The 13,631-nt window shown below is 44.2% G+C and overlaps 4 non-coding genes and 1 pseudogene across 4 annotated transcripts; 4 read left to right on the plus strand and 1 right to left on the minus strand.

Moving 5' to 3' along the window:
* Positions 1–505: 505 nt before the first annotated feature.
* Positions 506–576, plus strand: trnag-gcc (transfer RNA glycine (anticodon GCC)). The gene has a single exon. It is a non-coding gene; the product is annotated as a tRNA-Gly (tRNA).
* Positions 577–4,207: 3,631 nt separating this feature from the next.
* On the plus strand, positions 4,208–4,278 carry trnag-gcc (transfer RNA glycine (anticodon GCC)). The gene has a single exon. It is a non-coding gene; the product is annotated as a tRNA-Gly (tRNA).
* Positions 4,279–11,848: 7,570 nt separating this feature from the next.
* Positions 11,849–11,919, plus strand: trnag-gcc (transfer RNA glycine (anticodon GCC)). The gene has a single exon. It is a non-coding gene; the product is annotated as a tRNA-Gly (tRNA).
* A 519-nt stretch (positions 11,920–12,438) lies between these two features.
* Positions 12,439–12,509, plus strand: trnag-gcc (transfer RNA glycine (anticodon GCC)). The gene has a single exon. It is a non-coding gene; the product is annotated as a tRNA-Gly (tRNA).
* Positions 12,510–12,518: 9 nt separating this feature from the next.
* On the minus strand, positions 12,519–13,615 carry LOC134450516 (uncharacterized; annotated as a pseudogene).
* Positions 13,616–13,631: the final 16 nt, after the last annotated feature.

Here is a 13,631-nt window from a genome sequence, read left to right on the forward strand (position 1 = left end):
TTATGCCGTGTACAGGCCAGGAGTGAACGAAGCGACGAAAGTCATACATTTTCTATGGAGGGCACGCTACCTGCTCTACCAAAGCGAATGACCAGAGCGAATCTAATCGTAGGTGAATTCAATCAGAATGTGCGTATCTCTGAATGTCCCAGGCTATCAAGCCAGAGCCGTTATGTGATTAGCTGAATCAAACATGTCAATTCTGCGTCTGGAGCAAAACAGCGAATTCAAGGCGAAACTTTTTCTACTACCCACACTACCAGGAAGCGTAGTTAGCTCTTGGTCTGGACACGGCATTAGGGACCACTGTCGAGAGAGCGCAACTCATTAATTCTGAGTGTAGTCTGCACTCCTTGGTTGGCGCCCCAAGAGTACGGTACCACCCGGGAAAGTGGCGAATGGAGTCTCTCTGCCAGTGTGTTATACAGCAGACCTGGATGAGCTGCTCTCTTGGAGTGTCACATGCTGCGGTAGACCTTTTGACCCCTGAACTCTGCCCCCTCATGCATTGGTGGTTCAGTGGTAGAATTCTCGCCTGCCACGCGGGAGGCCCGGGTTCGATTCCCGGCCAATGCAGCTTTTCCCCTAGTTGCTGGTTGCTGTAGTGTATTGTGCACGTGCAATAGGGTAATGGAATCACAGGAATGCCCCAGAGGCAGTAGTGCAGGTCTCTCACACTTGTCTGGCATGGAGAAAGAAGTTAGGTGCGCTGTTGCTCTCAAACGAGAGTGCCCTCCCAAGCAGCGGCGGTTCGTCCATAGGGGCGTTTTGTGCGATGCACTACCAAACACAGAGGGTTTTAAAAAAAAATCTAACATTACTTGCTAGGGCTGGTGATTGATCTGTTGTAGTCAAACTGGTCGTATGTCATCAGATTAAGGTCACGCCTGGTGGTACCACGCCCATTTGGGGCGATTTCTGTCAAGCTCGGAGTCGCACTAGAGCTATCCCATTGACAGTAATGGTACGTCAGTTTTTTTTCAAAAATCAGGCCCCCAATACATTTTCTATGAGGGTTTATGTGCTCGCACAAACAACGTGCTTTCGTCATCTGCATGTTGCAACTTGCGCGGGAGCATGATGAGCATTCTACAAACAAGATGGCGAGTGTTGAGTGCGAGAATACGGCAGTGTCTCTGAAAGAAGTGCCCTTTCGTCGTCGTACTACAAATGCGGAGAAAGCAACGATCAAACAGATAGGACCACTAGACCTGATTTAAACGCCAAGCAAGTGTCTAAGAAAGGGGAGGAGGCCTACACACAATCTTTCAACAAGGACTGGTACCTCCGAAAACCCTGGCTAGCCAGCTGTGTAGCCAATGCACTTTTTTTTGCTACCCTTGCCTTCGCTTCCACCCAGAAAACAACACGGCAGACGGTACAGCCTGGACATTAAAATAGGCTCTCGGAGAAAGTTAAGAGGCACGAGAAAGCAAGGAATCACACGGACAGCTGTCTCAAGTTTTCAGCCATAGCTGAGTGGGATCTCAAGTTGTTTTTTTTCCACGGTCCACCCAGGCTGACCAGCATTCTCGATCAGGTCGTCACTCGAAGGGCCCTCCAGAGGTTCACAAGCAGTGTGCTGGTCATAGGTAAGAATAGAATAGACTTCCTGTCTGCACTAAACCCAAACATACACACACTGACACACAACTCATACTCACACACATACACACACACACACACACACACACACACACACACATACACAGGTACACACACACAGACGCACACCGCACTTTCTACCTGCACTAAACACACACACACACACACACACACACACGCACACACGCACACACGCACACAAAACACATACAAACACACACACACACATACTGCTGCTGGTGTATTTAATAAAAACCTTTTTTTAATTATTTATTTCTTCAAATGCTACTATTACTATGTCAGAACGCTATAAAGGACTTTTAGAAAAAAGCCTCCTCTTAATGTATGTTCTCTACAAGTCTTCTGTTGTCCAGTCTTGCACTTTAAATGTCTCTATGAGCACTGTCTACGCCCATACTGTCTATGTCCATGTATGAGTACTGTCTATGTCTATACTGTCTATGTCCTTACCTAGATTAGTCTATGTCTGCATGGGAGAGCAAGAAACGCAATTTCAAATTCTTTGTATGACCAGTGCATGTAAAGAAATTGACAATAAACTTGACTTGACTTGACTTGACTATATCTATAAATACGGTACATATTAATTGAAATGTGCTTAAAGCAATAATGATTAAGTTATTTAAATGTAGCATGAGGTGTGCCGTGTAGTCTAGTTTGCTGAAATGGCTATACTAGATTAAAATCCTTTATGGACACACAAAATGAAAGAAAAGTTGTGAACTAAAGAGTTCTGTGTGTGTGTTTGATGTTGTTAAAAGGATACAGTGAAATAACTGTCTTTTAAGTAGAATGTAGACTACTCAACAGCAAATGGCCCAACTTACAAAACCTATTGTATATTGTATTTTCTTGCATTCAGGGACTCCACCTCACATCACCAGGTCCAGGGAGAACCATCTACCAAACGAGCAAGAACAGCCTTGGGAGAGGAAGAGAAGCAAAGGATGGTCAAAGAGATCTGTGACACGGTTTTGACTGCAAGAAGGGTTTTTCCTTCACTGACACCCTGGTTAGTGCCACCTTGCTGCAAGGAGATCTGTTTGGTGCTCATGCTCTACATGCCACTGTGAAGGCATACCCCATATTGGATCAAGCAAAGCTGCACACAGAGCTCTCCCTCTTCTACGAAAACCCTGAGTGTAGGGGATGCTGAGGTGCACTGGCACTTTACTAGCTGCTTGTATGTGGACATTGGATGTTGTTTGATATATTTTATCATTGTATCTTCTGTGTGTTATATTTCTGTATTTGGACTTTTACTGCTACCCACAGAGCATTGTGAACTGTGATAACATATTTTAGACACCCTTCTCTTTGTATCTTGCTTGTCTACCATTGTGCCTTTGTTCAAATACCTTTTTTATTCAGTAAAACATTTGAATTTGACATCCTCTCTCTCTCTCTCTCAATTCTTGTGAATTAAGCACATTTCCAGTTTTTAGTTCAGAATGAATGAAATAAGAATGGTGATGGGATCAATATAATGATTAGGTGCTGCTAGCACCAATGCATATACTGTAGTTCATTCTTCCAACTTAAGCCAAGTTGGAAGAATCCTTATGTAGCCAAATAACTTAACATTTTGTGCTCAGTCATTGACTTGTTTGTAATGGTTGAAATATATTATGTAATGCTGACAATAATAGCAGAATGTGTAATGACACATGATTCATTTTTAATGGTGCAGTTCTATATTTAAACAAGAGAAATCTCACATAAGTAATCTGCACTTATCAATATTTGTTTGACCATTGGTTATGCTTTTCTTAGTCATATTTTCCAAAACTTCAATAATTACATGACTTGAATTTATTAATTGCATTCTTTCGAATCAAAACATGCATTGTTTACAATTAGGAGGTTATGTGTTAACTTATTTTATAGGATTCTGTAATAATGAGGGAAATACATAAATGATGGTAAATGTGTTGTTGGCAAATGATATACTGGCAATTGTTTTGCTTTGAAGGTTTCTCAATATCATTTCCCTAGTTTGACACCTTAACTAGCTCAGTGTTGCCATCTGGTGGAGAAAATATGTATTGCCTAAAATTGATATCTGGATTTATAGGCACAAACAAGTTAGGGACATGATCTTGATACCTAAACAAATATACCTCAGTCCGGTGGTGTTTTTTGGCATAACGGGTGGAAATTGCACCACCCGAAAAAAATGGCAGGAGCCGCCACTGCTCCCAAGTTTCATCATATTTAGGGACTTCAAGGACCTTCAAACAAAATCTATTGATGAACAGCAGACTAGGGCACTCTGTTCTGCCTAAATAGAGGAGTTCCTAAGTCAAAGTCATATTCAGTGTGTAGTTGTTTGCTGCACTCCTCTCCTCAGGTTTCAGGACCTCAGCTTTGAAGGGCGCCTTCTTTCCTCGTGGAGAAGTGTGCTAACTATTCAGCTCTGAGGGGAGGTGGTGCTGAGGGCAACTAAAGAGAAACTGAAAACCTTGTCAAACACCTCAGGTCACCTGCCCTTCTTGCAGTGTGTCTGTTGGGTTAGACCAGTGCATTTTTGAGTAGACCTGGGTGAGGTGCACCCTTTGACCTTTGAACTTTCACCCTCCATGCATTGGTGGTTCAGTGGTAGAATTCTCGCCTGCCACGCGGGAGGCCCGGGTTCGATTCCCGGCCAATGCAGCTTTTCCCCTAGTTACTGGTAGCTGCAGTGAGCTGAACACGTACAAGAGGGGAATGGAATCACAGTAAAGGGCTCTGCATACTTCACGTGCGCACTTTGTCGCTAGTGGCGCGAGAACCATTAATGACGTCGTCACTTGCGACAGACTATTCATACTTCAAAAGCGCCTTGCTCGCATTGTCGGAAGTGCCCTCTGCTGTTCATGAGAGAAACGGCAGTATTTTTCGCAACTCGCAGCGTGAGTTCTACTGATGTATAAAATAGAAAGCCAAACACGGCTGCTGTAGGGCTACTGAACGTCTGACTTGTGACTTACCACATTGAAACATATATTTTTTGTTGTAGCCTACATTGCCAGATCATTCCAAGACCATGTGAGAGCATTGTTCTGGCGGCAGAATTTATAAATAGATCGCCGAACACAACGTGCTTCTGAACAAAGTAAACAATTGTTTCACTGAACAACATTTAAGACGGAAGATAAAATAACTCTCTAGGACATTTTATTATCCTCAAAATGATACAGGATCCATTCTGTAGTAGCCTACAGTAGTTGTAGCCTCTCTTCGCAACTCCTGCTTTGTCTGCCTACCTGCGTGGTCGCTGGTGGCGCACGACAAGTTAGAAAAATCCTCGTGTGCACGACGTGGCGACACGCGCCGAATTTTGAGCTTACGACGGGGGGCGTGTCGAAATTTTAGGTCACGTGACGGCGCGCGCCATCGTCGTGAGTGAAGTATGAAGGAGACTTAAGACTCCAGTTGCAGCAGTGCAGGTCTCTCACACTTGTCTGAAATGGGGTTATGTGGACTGTCTCTCTGAAGCTCAAATCCCCTCCCAAGTTTCCTCATATTTATGGACTTAAAGGACCTTCAAAAGTTTTTTCCATGTGAAAAGTATCATCACATTTGGACACCCTGCTCTGCCTAAACCAGGGGTGTCAAACATACGGCCCGCGGGCCGCATCCGGCCCGCCAGAGGATTCCATCCGGCCAGGATGTAAAAAAAAAAAAAGTTTTTTTTTTTTTTACTTTTTTTTTTTTGTTTACTGTTTTTTTTTTAATGAAATAACCGAAATGCGCAATTACGGCCCTCGGGGCAAAATCGAGACCTGCATGACATTAACCCAATGGTCCCTCTGTTACACTGTATATATGTAGTAAAGTGTACATCACACTTCTATTACAAATAGTGAATTTGTACTGTAACAGGCATTTGATAAAGCTCATATATTATAGACCTCATATATAGAGATAAAATGTTAATACTTCTTATTCGTATTGTATTGGTATTGGTTGTAATTAAATAATAAATATAATTGGATTTGTATTGGTTCCTATTAAGCTCAAACTGGAAACGGGATGTTAGAATGCGTGAAAATGCAGGAAATTACATATAAGAAATACAAAATTTTCTGGGGGGGAAACCCCCAGACCGCCTGCCAAAATGAACTGTCCCATATTTAATTAATTGACGGTTGCCAATGAATGAATGAAGTCAAGGATATTTTGCATAGGATTATCAGTATTGCATTGCTTTCTACATATTCAACACACTTAGAACGTGATAGTACTGAACACTAATCCTCTGCTTTGCGGTTTTTTTTTTTTTTGCGATGATGTTACTAATGCGGCCCACTTGAGGTCCACATAGGTTGTATGCAGCCCCCGGACCAAAATGAGTTTGACACCCCTGGCCTAAATCAATAAGTTCCAACGTCCATTTTCACACATAATTTGATGACAGCAAACCTCCTTATCCTTCTGCAAGACAGCAAAGCCCTGACAAGACGCTAAGTATGTTTTGAGAACTCAGACGACTTGATGTGACGAACAGGAAGTGTGCATGATTTCATTCTTTGTAATAACACTCAAATACTGCTTTGAGATCATTTGCAAAGATGAAAAAATCAAATTGTGACTTTGTAGGTGTTTTGACTGTAGATGTTTTCATAATCTATGTCAGTTCTGTTCATTACATAATCACGGAAATCATACAGAATGTGCATTAAGATGTGTGGATTCAGAACGAACACACACACACACACACACACACACACACACACACACACACACACACACACACACACGTCATCCCTATGTTCAAAAAAGGGTTCTATGTTCCCCACTCCTTCCAAGTAGACTGCTGCCGCATGTTGAAGCGCAGGTTGTTGTTGCTACTGTTACAGGTTAGGTTTTGGGCAGGGCACAAATTTACAACTCAGAAACATTGCATTTATAGATTTATTGATTTTTTTTTTGCAGTCCCTGGCGACTAAAAACTTCACCTAGTGAGTTAGGCCAGTGTTTCAACAGGGGTGCCGCGGAGACGTGGCTGATAAAAAAAATATATGAAATATACATATTTGTCTAAATCGATAAGTTAATGCTAGTCAGTAGAATCTATCATCTGCCATTTATGCACAATAAAGAATAAGTCGGCCCATTCAGCTGCAACTGCGAACGTAGGTCGTGTGACGTCTCCAAATGTGTAAGGGCCAAAACATACCAAGGCGGAACGGAACGGTCGCAGGATGGACGCGGTCTTTCTGCTTAGTTTTGGCCGGCGTGCTTTTCTCTGCCTTGCACACTGACAGCGTCAGCGTGCGCGGCCAGTCCTGTTCAAAACCCTCCCCACAGCTAAAGCTAGCGTGCTACTTTGCCATTCATTTGAATGAGACACCGCCGGTTGCCGGCGTGAAAAATACGCTGGAGTTCTATTTTCCAAATGCAGCGCGGCGCGGAGCCGGCTCCCGCGCCGCTGACGCCCGACTACCGCCGGTTGGTGTGTAAGGACAGATAGGTTTCAATGTATTTTCACAGACGCCGGTAAAAGACGCGGCCGTTCCGCGACGCTTTACCGCCTTGGTGTGTAAGACCCCTTACTTTTCTAAGCTTTTGTGGTATCAGATGCAATGCCATGTGAAGGCTTGTTTGGGGTGAAATTTTTCATGAATTGAAAGGGTGCCTTGCGTTTAAAAAGGTTGAGAAACACTGACTTACGTGATAATGTGATGAATCAAGCGACTTAAAAATGTGCCTTTTCAGTGACAAAATCATTGGTTTTCAACACAATTTACAACTGCGCTGCCTTCAGAATCCCGGCTTTAAACAACTTTTTGGGGAATCTGGCGACTTTTAGAAATGTGTCTTTCAGTGAGGAAATCACTGTTTTTCAACATAATTGTAACTGCGCTGCCATCAGAAGTGTTTCCCACAGTTAAGCAGGGCTGCAGATGAGCTCTGATCTCCAAAAGTAGCTAGCACTGTTCATTTACGAACCTAGGCATATTTTCTTCAGATCAACCTGCTGTGCGATGCTGTGACGTACGCAACGTCATCTACTGACTTCCAGCGAACCAATAGCGACTTTGGCTGATTTCCTTATCGGGCAACACAGCTACTGTGTACTCACCTAGACAAACACCTCAAGTCACCTGCCCGTCTTGCAGTGTTGCCAGATTGGGCTACTTGGGATAGGCGTTTGCAGGTACAAGCGGTAAAAATTGGCCATTTGGTGTTTTTTTTTTTTTTCCCAGCCGTTTTGGGCCCATAGAAGTTGGTGCGATTGTTTTTAAATTGGATGGAATTTTGAGAACCTTTTCGGCGGGATTTGATTTGGCGACAGCCTTCTTACAGTGTGTCTATTGAGTCATGTGACCAGTGCTTATTGTTGCCAGATGTGTCTGACTAAATCCAGCCCAAAAATTCCACCCAAATTCATCGAATTACATTGACTTCCATGGGCCAAAAACGGCTGGGGGAAAAAAAAAAACACCAAATGGGAGAGCTGCACTCTTGGAGTGTCACATTCCGTGAGAGATGTCTGATCAATGACCCCTTCAGGGTTGCCAGATGAGGCTGATGATTTCCAGCCCAAAAAATGCTCAAAACCCGCCTGGAAGCACTAAATCCCGCCCAATTCTATTGATTTCTATGGGCAAAATTGGGCGGGTTTTCCTGCAAAATACCATTTTTACCCGCAGATGGCACTCAAAACCAGCCCAATTGGGCGGGAAACAGCCCAATCTGGCAACACTGGACCCCTTAAGGCCCATTTATACCATATGGAACCGGGTGAAATTTGTCTTTCCGGGCCAACCGTTACTCCCGGAGTTGCATTCATACCTCCGTCCGTAAAATTGATGTTACGTAATAAATCCTCTAGAGGGCAGAGTCGGTTGGATATGAATGGACAGTTGCTATGGCAGGTATGTGTTGGTTTTTTACAAATGATTTAGTCCAAATAAAATAGCCAGACTTAGGATTCACGAAGATAACACACTGAAACAACTTTAAGAATTGTGTAATGATGTTTAAACAAATTCGGGAGGCTTCATGCTGGCCATTTAGGTTTGTTGATGGTAAAACGAACGTCCTCAGAGCCCAAATGTAAACAAATCAGCCATGTTTTTAGCTTGGCTAGCATGGTAGTGGAAATATACCCTTTCACAAACTCGCAGGTTATTTCATTTACTATTTGCATCGTTTTTAGATGTGAAATACTTCTCTTCTTCGTTGAGTTTTGTAAATTGGTGTCTTTTTCACTATACTGCCACCCACGGATTCTTCTGGTATTGCTCCGTTTCATCCGTAGTCACCGGATTGCTAAGCACTCGACCAACGGACAAACTGACGGATGAAACGACCCCCGGAACCGGGTGAAAGCGTCCGTTTCCGTAATTACCGTAGGGTATAAATGGGCCTTTATCCACGTGTAGCCAGTTTTTTGGGCTACCCTGCTATGCGGAAACAGCACCTGCGTCATCTGGCCAGTGCATTATCCAGTACAGTAGACCTGGGCGAGCTGCACTCTTGAGAGTGTCACACTCCATGAGGGAAGTTTGACCAACGACCCCTCGTGTATTCAGGATTCTCGCCTGCCTCGTGGGATGCCCGGGTTTGACTTGGTAGCTTTTTCCACGTGTTCAACTGTAAATTGATGAGTTCTTTAGTCTTAACTATATTCAGTGTCAAATTGTCGCTAGATTTCGTGTCATTTTGCCCTACCCGGTGACTAAAAATTTCATCTCGTGACTGAAGCGTGTTTGGTAAATCTGGCGACTTTAAAATGTATCTGTCTTTTCAATGACAAGCTCATTGTTTTTCAACATAATTATAACTGTGCTGCCGTCAGAAGAGTTTCCCACAGTTAAGCAGGGATGCAGATTAAGTCTAATCTCCATAAAGTAGCTAGCATATCTATTATGAAGACGTGTGGGCAGTGTTGCCAGATTGGGCTACTTGGGATGGCTGTCTGCGGATAAAAACGGGAACAAATTACCATTTGGCTGTTTTTTTTCCCCCTGCAATTTCTTGAAATTGAGCGTTTTTTGATAACTTTATGGGCGGGATTTGATCGGACACGTTTGGCAACACTGCATGTGAGCTTGTTTCTACAGATCAATATGACATGTTGCTGCAACTTTTCAGCGAGCCAACAGCGTCTTCGCATGTTTTTTTGTTTTGTTTTTTTTTTGCAACACTGCTACAGTGTAGGCAAATATTTCAGGTCACCTGCACTTCTTGCGCCTCGAAAAAATCCTAACTATCCGTCAGACGGACACGGAGGGCGCTATGATTGGACGTCTCGTTACTTCCTTGTTCTTGTGACACGCAATAGAGCTCGAAAGTCCCGCCCCTTAGTTCCGCGTTTCACGGGACCTAAGCTGACCATCTAACAACGTGGAAGCGAGTAAATATCTTCTGATCTCAGTCATGATATGCACTGGGCTACAAATATGCTGTTTTAAGATGATAGATAAAGATTATTCATGCAGAAGTATCAATGTTTTGTTCCGAGACCGTCGGCATGAAAAATGTGAAGAAACACAGCTTTCTAAAAAATGTGGGGGTTCGTACGAAAAATTAAGCAAAAATATCAGAAACAACATATATGGAGCTCGTGGCACAACTCGAAGGGGATCGAAATGCCATTTTAATACCGCCATTGGATTACATGCTACGATTTTCGGCTAAAAACGCCGTTGAGGTCCCATGAAATCGGGGGAAGTGACGTCACTTTCGAGCTCTATGCCGGTCGGTTCATATGCAAAATAGGGAGGCGGAGCACTCGGAGGGTCACAGGCAGCCTCAAAATGAATGGCAGTGAACGAGAAGCCAGCGTATTGAAGGATAAAACTCGCTGTTTTGAACTTGTAATCGTCCGGGGAAACTTCCTTCAAAGTTCACAGCCTGCCTTTTGAATTCAGGGTAATGACAAAAAAAGTGGGACAAACATACGTACATCCAGATGACCACGAGCACTTGTAGAACCCCCCCCCCCCCTCCCCCCCCCAAAAAAAAACTCTTCGGATCTACACGATTCACGTAAGTGACCTATTTTGAGATCAAAATGGCGAATTTCACCGAAAGGTGACAAGCTTGCAAGTATGGGCGTGACTGAGGTGCCCCATTCTGTTAAAAACTATATTAATGCCCTTGCATTTTCTGCACTGTTCGACATTGTCTATTGATAATGTGAAAAATTGGGATATTTGCGGGGAAAATGTCAAACCGGGAAGAATCTGGGAAATGAGTTAAAATTAGGGATGGTTGACAGGTATAGATTACCTTCACTACCTTGCACTGCATTATTAAAGAGGTATGCCACTATTTTGGGGCTTAATACAGTTAATAATAGTATGTCGCTAAGCTAGTGAAAGTCAATGCATCCATGTAGCATTGCTACATGCTACACAGATGCATTGACTTTCACTAGCTTAGAGACATATTCCCTCTTTTAACTTGTCTTAAAGCAAGACAACGCTCCACATGAAAAATAAGACACTTTACCACCTTTAACAACCCCGACCAACGATTTTAACTGTATTAAGCCCCAAAATAGTGGCATACTCCTTTAAGCAATGTGGCTTTCTAGCCCAGTTAGCTAAGTATTTTCACACAAACTGCCTGCAGCAGCACATTTTTGTACGAGCCCCATACAACTATAGTGACAAAATAACATGGAGAAACTGATTAATTCATTTTTTTCACGCTTTATGCTCATTTAAAGCGTGCTCTGCAAAGCGGAGTGGAACACACCGTTTGATCCGTCTCTGTTGACCGTCAAGATTTGGCCTATAGAAAATGTCCCGAATTTTGGCTTAAAATGTGGGAATTTTTCAGAATTTTGGTAACTTTTAAGTTGACAGGTATGAGGTATTCGCGCTGTTACAGCTGCATGCATGTGCCATTTGTCTTGTTGCCACTTCCTCCAATAAGCTGAAGCAACTGTGGGGAGTGACCTGAAGACACCTGAACCTGCAATCAAGCCTGGTATAAAGAAGATTCCTGCTGCTCACCAGAGGCTCCTTACTGAGACGGTGGTTGTTGTTTTTATTTATTATGTTGTTGAATTAAAATCCCACAGGCTGGGTTGACTTTTAAAAGGTGTTGTGTTATTTATTAAATCACGCTATTTCAAATGTGGCTTGCGACGAGACCTCGGGCACAGATGCATGAAGTTGGTTCGTGGCCACTCCCAAGCGACTTTTGACGTGCAGTTGCTGAAGTCTAATCTAACCTTAGTGTCACATCCTGGTTTGACCTTTGACCTCAGCCCCCTCATGCATTGGTGGTTCAGTGGTAGAATTCTCGCCTGCCACGCGGGAGGCCCGGGTTCGATTCCCGGCCAATGCAGCTTTTCCCCTAGTTACTGAGCTGTACACGTACAAGAGGGAAATGGAATCACAGGAATGCCCCAGAAGCAACATGTCTGAAACTTGTCTGAAATAGAGGAAGAAGTTAAGTTGCAGAGCAACAGTCGACCTAAGTGCCCTTCCACATTTCATCATATTTATGGACTTCAAGGACCTTGTTTTTTCCACGTGTAAACTATTGATGTACAGCACTCTGCTCTGCCTAAATCGATGAGTTCCTTGGTCTTTGTCATATTCAGTGTGTAGTTGTTAACTGCACACCTCTCCCCAGGTTTCAGGACCTCAGCTTTCACCTTGTTCCCTAATGGAGAAGTGGGCTAACCACACAGCCCTAAGGGGGGCTGGTGTTGAGAGCATCTGAAGAGATACTGAAAACTTTGACCAACACTTTAGGTCCCCTGCCCTTCTTGCAGTGTGTCTGTTGGGTCATTAGACCAGTGCAGTTTCAGGTAGACATGGGCGACCTGCACACTGTGACCTTTGACCTTTAAGTCTTCATGCATTGGTGGTTCAGTGGTAGAATTCTCGCCTGCCACGCGGGAGGCCCGGGTTCGATTCCCGGCCAATGCAGCTTTTCCCTTAGAAGCTGCTGGCTGGACCAGATGTATATCACAGGAATGCCCCAGAGGCACACGTGCCTGAAATGGAGGAAGGAAGTTCGGTAGGCTGTTGCTCTGAAACTCTCAAATGTGCCCTCCCACGTTTCACAATTATGGACCTCCAGGACCTTAGCTTGTTTCTGGTTACATACAAAGAAAAAGACAATACACTCAACAATTTTAACTCAACGCTGTAGTTGAAACATGTCCATTCTCCGAATGACAATGTAACTACCACTTTGACATTGCAGCTTGGACGATGACATGGTTATCATTGCCCTCTCCAGGTCCTCGTCCTCATCCATTACTGTGGCACAAATAAGAAAGAAAAACACAAGCGAGTGTAGTCTTCTCAATGGCCATATTTCGTATCTATAGGCTATATGTTATATCTATCTGTAGAGACACAGGCACATAAACATTTTTTTACAGGCATAAAAACTTACCTGGGGCTGTGCTAGTCTCTTGCTGCCTCCTCCGCAAGTACTGCTGGAGCTTGACCATCTTGGTCCTTTTGGTGCATTGCTGGTTCGAGGTGTAGCTGGCGTAGCCATCTGCCCTGATGTCCCATACGTCTCTCCAGGTGGACTTTGGTCTCTTCCCAAAGCCTACCAGTCGGTCGTGGTCAGACAGCGGGGCAGCATCAGCAGCTTGGGGTTGGGCAGCTTCGTATGCCAGGCGCGCCTCGATCTCCTTGAAGGTCCGAGCATACTTCAGGAAAGTGTGCATGTTGACCTTGCCCAGCTTCCTCCTCTTTTGTCAAGCTGTTGAAGAGGTACAATATGTAGCCCACATTGTTCTCCAACAGCCATCGGAACACCTGGCCCTTGTACCTCCCAAACTGCAGGACATAGTCCCCCTGCACCTCCAAACGGTCTGAGGCATCCCCTCCTCGACGTCGGAACTCAGCCAGGGCATTTTGGCGGACCAGGTCCTCCCTCAGTGGCGCTGACTGGTCTTTCAGTGCAGGGTTGTCCTTAGGTGCTGGGCTTCTGGGGTTGGGTCACAGACGAGGAATGCCCTTGGCCCCTTGCGGAAGACCACTCTCTTCATCCCAGGGAAGAACGTCATCGTCATACACCTGGGCGAGCTC

This window comes from Engraulis encrasicolus, chromosome 6 (genome assembly GCF_034702125.1).
Source record: "Engraulis encrasicolus isolate BLACKSEA-1 chromosome 6, IST_EnEncr_1.0, whole genome shotgun sequence".
Lineage (NCBI taxonomy): Eukaryota > Metazoa > Chordata > Actinopteri > Clupeiformes > Engraulidae > Engraulis > Engraulis encrasicolus.